At 37.6% G+C, this 7,500-nt stretch overlaps 2 protein-coding genes across 6 annotated transcripts in view; both read right to left on the bottom strand.

The window, feature by feature from the left end:
* The window catches only part of LOC123498894 (A disintegrin and metalloproteinase with thrombospondin motifs adt-1-like), a 105,603-nt gene that overhangs the window by 460 nt on the left and 97,643 nt on the right, over positions 1 to 7,500 (bottom strand). For all 5 annotated transcript variants that reach the window (XM_045246420.1, XM_045246423.1, XM_045246421.1 and 2 more), the window contains exon 18: positions 1 to 474. This exon is cut by the window's left edge. The gene's annotated coding sequence lies outside the window, so the exon portion shown is untranslated. The remainder of the gene's footprint in view (positions 475 to 7,500) is intronic.
* Positions 1 to 7,500, bottom strand: part of LOC123498896 (GTP-binding protein Di-Ras2-like) — a 98,717-nt gene that overhangs the window by 82,525 nt on the left and 8,692 nt on the right. The gene's annotated exons all lie outside the window — the stretch shown is intronic.

The raw sequence follows: 7,500 nt of genomic DNA, 5'->3' as shown, positions 1-7,500 counted from the left end.
TGGCCAATTCTCCGCTCTTACATAAAAAAATATAAAGAAATTGGACCTTCTCGCCTCTCCTGCCCGGGCGCCAGTGATGCGTGACAACCCTCAACACAGTATTCCTTATTTTTCGCGTCAGTATCACCTGCGACATTTATTTCTGCGTCACTCAGAGGCGAAGATCTGTGCGACGCAGTTACCATGCTATGAATACACTGCCATGATTTATGAATAGAAACACCGCTCTAAGGCAGCAGGAAGTCAGACTGGTGAATATATAAAGAATAGTGTTGAAGGTGTGTTCCCCGCGGTGCGCACTTCTTTACAAGCAGGAAGGGAACAGGCCGTGGTGTGATGGAGAGTGGTGCGTGGTGCAGTGAGATGATTTCCGTGATGTGGGGAGGTGAGGATGTGTGTGCGGCGTTGTGTGATCATTTGTTCTTTCCTGGTAAATTCCTTCCACTCTGATTCCATTCCGTAAAATGTTCATACCTAGAAAAAGTAAATACGAATAACTAAACAAGAAACGAGAGATATATATATATATATATATATATATATATATATATATATATATATATATATATATATATATATATATATATATATATATATATATATATATATATATATAAGATTAATGATAATAATAATAATAATAATAATAATAATAATAATAATAATAATAATAATAATAATAATAATAATAATAATAATAACTGAGGGTTGGGTTTGGGTTAGTTGGGTTAGGTTAGTTAGGATAGGTTAAATCGAGGAGGGTGGGGGCGTTGGGTTGAGATGGGTTTGGATTAGGTTGAGTTAGGTCAGGTTTGGATGAATAAAGTTAGATTAGGTTATTTGATAAGATTACTTTCATCTTGATAATGTTAAGTTAGGGTAAGTTAAATTGGGTTAGGTTAGGTAGGATCAGGTAAGGTTAGGTTAGAGTAGATAAAGGTTATGAAAGATTAGGTAAGGTTAGGTTAGATATGGTAAGGCTAGGTTAGACTAAGTTAGGTTAGATTAGACTGAATAAGGTTAGGTTAGATTAAGTAAGGTTAAATATGGTTAATTAGTAGACTAGAACTACATTTATCACACACAGAACATTGAGAACACTGCCATACATGAAATCTGAACGCAACAACCTTCTCTTCTGGAAGCTGTTTGAATGAAAAGTAGCGTGGAGGCGGCGCAGGTAAGGTAAGAGCTGATCACACTGCAACACCTGCGTCCATACTTTGTGTAATACCTGACATACATCACGCCGGAGGGCAGCACCGCTCTCCCTCACTCCCTCTCCCTTAATTGGCGTCACTTTTCTACTTAGTGCGGAGGGAAGAGGCCGCTGTGATATTGTCATGCTGTGATACTCCCTCCCTGCTGTCACATGCTATCCATCTCCTGCTTGCCTGGTCTTACAATTCTTCCCTCTCCTTCCCTACAAACTTTCTCTTAAGCTGTTCAACTTTTCCTTCTCTTCTGTCGACTTTTCACTGTCACTTTGGTGTCTTTTTCTTTAATGATTTTCCTCCTTTTACTTTCACATTTCTCTCCCCACAAATGTTCTTTCTGTTTCTTTCCTATCCACTTTCTATTGTCATTTTGTTATTGTTTATTTATTTATTTATTTTTACTTTTGTGCTTTTCTTTCTTTTACTTTCACACTTCTCTCCCCACAAATCTCCTTTTTATCTGTCTAGCTCCATTCTCTCTTTTCTGTCCACTCTCTATCATTTTACTATTGTTTTTTTCCTTTAGAGCCTTTCCCTTTACTGTCACATCTCTCTCACCACAAATCTTCCTTTTATCTAACTCCTCCCTCTCTTTCCTGTCCACTTTCTTCTTCTTTGCTATATTTTCTCCCTTTTCACACTGTCTAACTCCTCTTTTCCTTTCCTGAACATTTCCTATTGTCCATCGAGTATATCTCCCTATGTAACCTTTCTTCTTTCTTTCACTTCCACACTTCTCTCCTCAAAACGTTTATCATCATCCTCACTTTCCTCTCCATTTCCTGCTGCTCACATACTGCCCTGTCCATCTGCTGCTGCTGGGGTGGTGTGCTGCTCCTCCCTGCTACCCAAACACACTCTTCCTTACTTTCGTTTGTCATTCTCTTTCACACAAATTTTCTCTTTTTTTCTAGCTGTCTATGTCACCCACTACTGTTGCTACTATTACTATTGTTATTACCACTATTACTACTACTACTACTACTACTACTACTACTACTACTACTACTACTACTACTACTACTACTGTACCTTGTCTTGTTAATAAAAGCCTCGTAGTTTAATTATACTCTCAAATGTTTCCCTAATTCAATCCTCTTTTCAATTATTTCATTTATTTTTCCTCCAATATTTAATCCATTATTTTCATTGTAATCTTTTTATAATTGATTTTTCTTTTCTTTATTCCTTCGTGGCTGTGTTTTATTCCCGTGACGATTTTGCTTTACTTATCTTATTTTTTTTTCATTTTTCCTTTATTCTCTAATTTTATTCTAATTTTATTCCCATGACTTTGCTATTTCCAGTCTCCTTTTCATTTCATTTCATTCTTTTTCTCATTCATTCTTTAATCTCATCCGCGACCTTAATTGCTGTCGTATATTTTTTTTTCCCCCGTTCCGGATTATGTTTCCCCTCCAGTGATGAATTAGCTATTTTTATTACCTCTCCTCTTATTACTCTCCAGCACTTCCATAAATGTATTCTAATTTCAACATCTATCTTTTACTATTACTCTATTCTTAACGGACTTTCACCACTTCCTTCATCGCTGGCATCATTTCATAAGATGTTAATTAGAGTCTTCTGTAGTTCTCACCAATGATAGTCCTTGCTCATAAATGTATGTGGAAGTTTCTATTTTATCCTTTATGTTAGGCTCTAGTAATCTATTAGGAAATTGTAGGATGTTTTCATGATTCCAGGGATGGTTTGACAATCTCTAGTGAAAGTTATTGGGATTTTTTAAGAATGTTTTCATGATTCTAGCTAGTGATAGTTTAACTCCTTCAGTACTGTAACGCATTTTTATCATGAATTGTTGGTGTGATTAGACTATTTAATTAGCATTAGGAAGGGTCTATGGAGGTCAGAAGGTTAATGGCCAGAGTCTTCACTATCTTAATCCCCACATAAGTTAATGAAGTTGTATAATATCGCCAAATAGTAAGGAGAATTAATATGAAAACACGTCCTGGTACTGAAGGGGTTAAAAGGCTCTAGTGAAAGATATTGAATTTTCAAGAAGTGTTTTAATGCTTCTAGTGATGGTTTAAGAGGTTCTAGTGAAAGTTATTGAGTTCTTTCAAGTGTTTTTTTATTCTAATGATAATTCAACAAGCTTAAGTGAAAGTTATTAGATTTTTCAAGATTTAAACAGAAACTAGTGGCAGGTGTTGGGTCTTTAGGGGTACTTTCACTTTCACCTTATCAGACAGCGGAGAGGTGAGAGAGTCTTCTTCTTCCCTCGTAAGCACTGATGGTTCAAAGGTAAGTGAAGAGTTAGTATGGTGGTGGATACAATATAATGGCGAGGAATGAGTGGTAGTGGTGTAAGGTAAAGTAATGAGGGAAGGCAAGGGAGATGTTAATGTTTATGGTGCGAGATGTGGTAAGTATCAAAAGTGGTTTCAACAAAGCTTCTGTATTTCACCATCACCGCCTCTGACAGGATCTCGTGAACGCTGGTGGAATTATCAAGAGTGTTGCCATGATTCTACACAATGAACAAAAATGATTCTGTGTACGATTAATGGAGTTTTATCATTAGTTCGTGTATGATTAAGTGGTGGGTATACAAGTTATTACTGTTAAACTATATGGCGGGAAATAATAAGCCTTTTCTTTTATTACTTTGCTTAACTTAATGGAGTTTTATTACTAGTTCGTGTATGATTAAGTTATTACTGTTAAACTATATGGCGGGAAATAACAAGCCTTTTTCTATTGTTATATTGCTTTAACTTGTGTGACAGTGAATATACTTGTGTATCTGTATTTCATCACCACTACTTCTGAAATTATCTAGTGAACGCTGGTGGACTTATCAAGCGTTTCCGTGTTTCAACATAACAAACATTCAAAAAAGGAATCCGAACTACTAGTGGAGTTTCAACAAGGATTCCAATTTCACAACAACGGAGGAAAAAAACACACACGCACACACCCACAAGACTGAAACCAATACCCTGAAAAAGAAAACCACAGTGATACGCTAATGAGATTTCTACGCTATCGATACAAATAAAAGAGCACCGTAAGAGCACAAATCATCACCACAGTATTTGAAAGCACCCCTTGTAAAATCCCAGAAGCCAGGAATACAAAGCAGAGTGTTCTGAGCCATGACAAAGAGCCTTAACATCACTACCACTCTCTGTACATCAATTAATGGGATATCACATCATTACGAGGGATTAATTCTCTCGCCATTGTAACAGCAAGGGGTTGAAGTGTTTGGAATAGCAATCTTTCGGTCTCAGCATAACTTTGTGGGAGTTTTGAAGGCTTACAGAGCGAGAGAGAGAGAGAGAGAGAGAGAGAGAGAGAGAGAGAGAGAGAGAGAGAGAGAGACTACAGACCACATTTTGCATTATTTTTCGTCCTACCATGTCTTGTCTGTTTTCCTCTTTCTCTCTTTTTACTTTTTCTCTCACTCTCCTTTTTTTTTTCTCTTCCTACATGTGTTTGTTTTTCGTCTTTTTCTCGTTGCATTTTTTTTTCTTTTGTTTCGCATTTTTATTCTTTCATATTTCACTATAAAGTATTATTTTTCGTTTTTCTTCTTCCTCTACCACCACCACCACCACCACCACCACCACCACCACCACCACTACTACTACTACTACTACTACTTACAACTTTTTTTTCTCTTTCTTTATCCTCTTTCGCAAGTCACATGTTCTGGTTCGTCTCTCTTATTCTTTATTTTTCTTTCTTCCTTTCCTCTTTCTAGATGTTTTCCTTTTTCCTCCTATTTCTTTAGATCTTTCAGAACTTTCTTTTATCTTTTCCTTTCTTTCTTTCTTTCTTTCTTCCTCCCTTTCTTTTCTTTTCATCCTTATACACTGCGCAGTTTCCTTCTTTCATCAACTACCTCTCTCTCTCTCTCTTCAATCCTTCCTGAGTCTTTTCTTCTATCAAAAACTTTCTTCATTATTCCTCTTAATCTTTTCCTCCTCCTCCTCCTCCTCCTCCTCCTCCTCCTCCTCCTCCTCCTCTTCTTCTTCTTCCTCTTCCTAATAACTGCATTCCTTCTGCAACTCTTCCTCCTCTTTCTTTCTCTCTTTGTCTCTCTTCGCGTTCTCTTTAACTTCATCATCATCATCATCATTACTTTTATCATTTTACTTTTAATATTTTTGTTCTTCTTGTTCTTCTTGTTCTCCTTCTCTCCCTTCTCCTCCTCTTCTTCCTCTTCTTGCTGTTGTTGTTATATTTCTTGTTCTTTTGTCTTTTCCTCTTTTTCTTGCTTTTCATTTCTATTCGTTTTTCTTTCGTTCTTATTTTCACTTTCTTATTTTTTTTTTCTTTTATTCTTGTTTATTTCTTCTACTTCCTTGTTTTCTTTTCTTTCTGTTTTTTTTTCTTCTTGTTTCTCTATTTTTCTTCTTCTTCTTCTTCTTCTTCTTCTTCTTCTTCTTCTTCTTCTTCTTCTTCTTCTTCTTCTTCTTCTTCTTTTTCTTCTTCTTCTTATCCTCCTCCTCCTCCTCCTCCTCCTCCTCCTCCTCCACATAACAATAAATGGTAAGGCTCCACTTCTCCAACCTCATGAAATTAAAGAGTTTCCAATAACCATATCAAAGTTTAAAATTCATCTTGAGTCTTGCTAGTTCTCTCTCTCTCTCTCTCTCTCTCTCTCTCTCTCTCTCTCTCTCTCTCTCTCTCTCTCTCTCTCTCTCTCTCTCTCTCTCTCTAATCCCTTTATCTCCTCTAATTTTCCTCTCATTCCTTGTTATCGCCTGTCCAATTTTTCTCTTCTCTCCCTCTCTTCCCTTTCCCTTTCGCTGTTCTAGTTTTCTCCTGTCTCTCTCTCAGTCTCTCTCTCTCTCTCTCTCTCTCTCTCTCTCTCTCTCTCTCTCTCTCTCTCTCGTTCGCTCTGCTTCCTGTTTTGTTTCTTTTTTCCACATTCTTTTTATCCTCTTCCTTTGCCATCTACCGATAACACCTCCTCCTCCTCCTCCTCCTCCTCCTCCTCCTCCTCCTCCTCCTCCTCCTCCTCCTCCTCCTCCTCCTCCTCCTCCTCTTCTCCACAAGGGACATCAAACACTGCACTATCAGGAAAGGAAGAAGAACTAAGAAGCAGGAAATAAATAAGAGATGGACAAGAGAGAGAGAGAGAGAGAGAGAGAGAGAGAGAGAGAGAGAGAGAGAGAGAGAGAGAGAGAGAGAGAGAGAGAGAGTGTGTGTGTGTGTGTGTGTGTTTCTGAATTTTACTTATGATTCAGAACTGCTTATTTATTTATTTAAAGTTTATTTATTTCTTAGGAGTTGTGGAAAATACTGTACAGGATTCATTCATCTTTAGAGTTGCAACCATCTATCAATCTATCTACCTATGTGTTTACTTATCTATCTATCAACTTATCTATTTACCTGTCTTTTATGCTTATCTATCAATTTATCTATTTACCTGTCTATTTACTTATCTATCTACTTTCACCAAACAGAGAAGACGCTACCAGTACTACAGGTAAGTCACAGATATCCCTTCCCAGTGTGTTAAGGTAGCAGGAAGAAGCTAACCACACACACACACACACACACACACACACACACACACACACACACACACACACACACACACACACACACACACACACACACCAAATCCCACCCCACCTCCACCACGCCCCGCTCCACGCCTCACCCCACCCCGCCTCACCCCCGGCCAACTGATGTGAAGATGGCGTGCACCGTGGGCCCCTAATGCAAGGTAATAAGAAAGAAGAATAGTAAGATGAATGAAGGAAAGGTTTCAACGCCTGCCGAGTCGATAGCGTGGCGTGCAGTGTGGTACTTAATGCGCAAAGAACGGTGGTTAATTTTTTTCTGTAGCAGCGATGTGATAGGATGCGCCAGGGTGATATGTGCAATGCGGTACTTGAAAAAAAAAATGCGCTCTTGAATTTACCAGTGAAAAGCATGAGAAAAGAGTAATTGCTAAGTTATTTTATTCTTCATCTTCTTTTTTTTTAATGTGGATTTTCATGTGTGTTGTATATACGTGCAATGCGGTACTAGGAAAAAAAGAAAATGTGTTCTAGAGTTTACCAGTGAAAAGAAGGAGAAAAAAAAAGTAATTGCTACGTTTTTCTTCTTCTTCTTCCTCTTCTTCTTCTTCTTCTTCTTCTCTTTAAACCAGTGATATACGTACTTTCATTGCAGTACGTAGTTAAAAAAAAAAAATTGCTCAAAGGTTTACCAGCAAAGAGAATGAGAAAGGGTGGTTGTTTTGATGTGGCGTGATGTCCAAGGTTAGGTTTTCTTTCTTTTTACTCTT

Source organism: Portunus trituberculatus, chromosome 48, assembly GCF_017591435.1.
Source record: "Portunus trituberculatus isolate SZX2019 chromosome 48, ASM1759143v1, whole genome shotgun sequence".
NCBI lineage: Eukaryota > Metazoa > Arthropoda > Malacostraca > Decapoda > Portunidae > Portunus > Portunus trituberculatus.
This window is presented reverse-complemented; position numbering and strand designations above follow the sequence as displayed.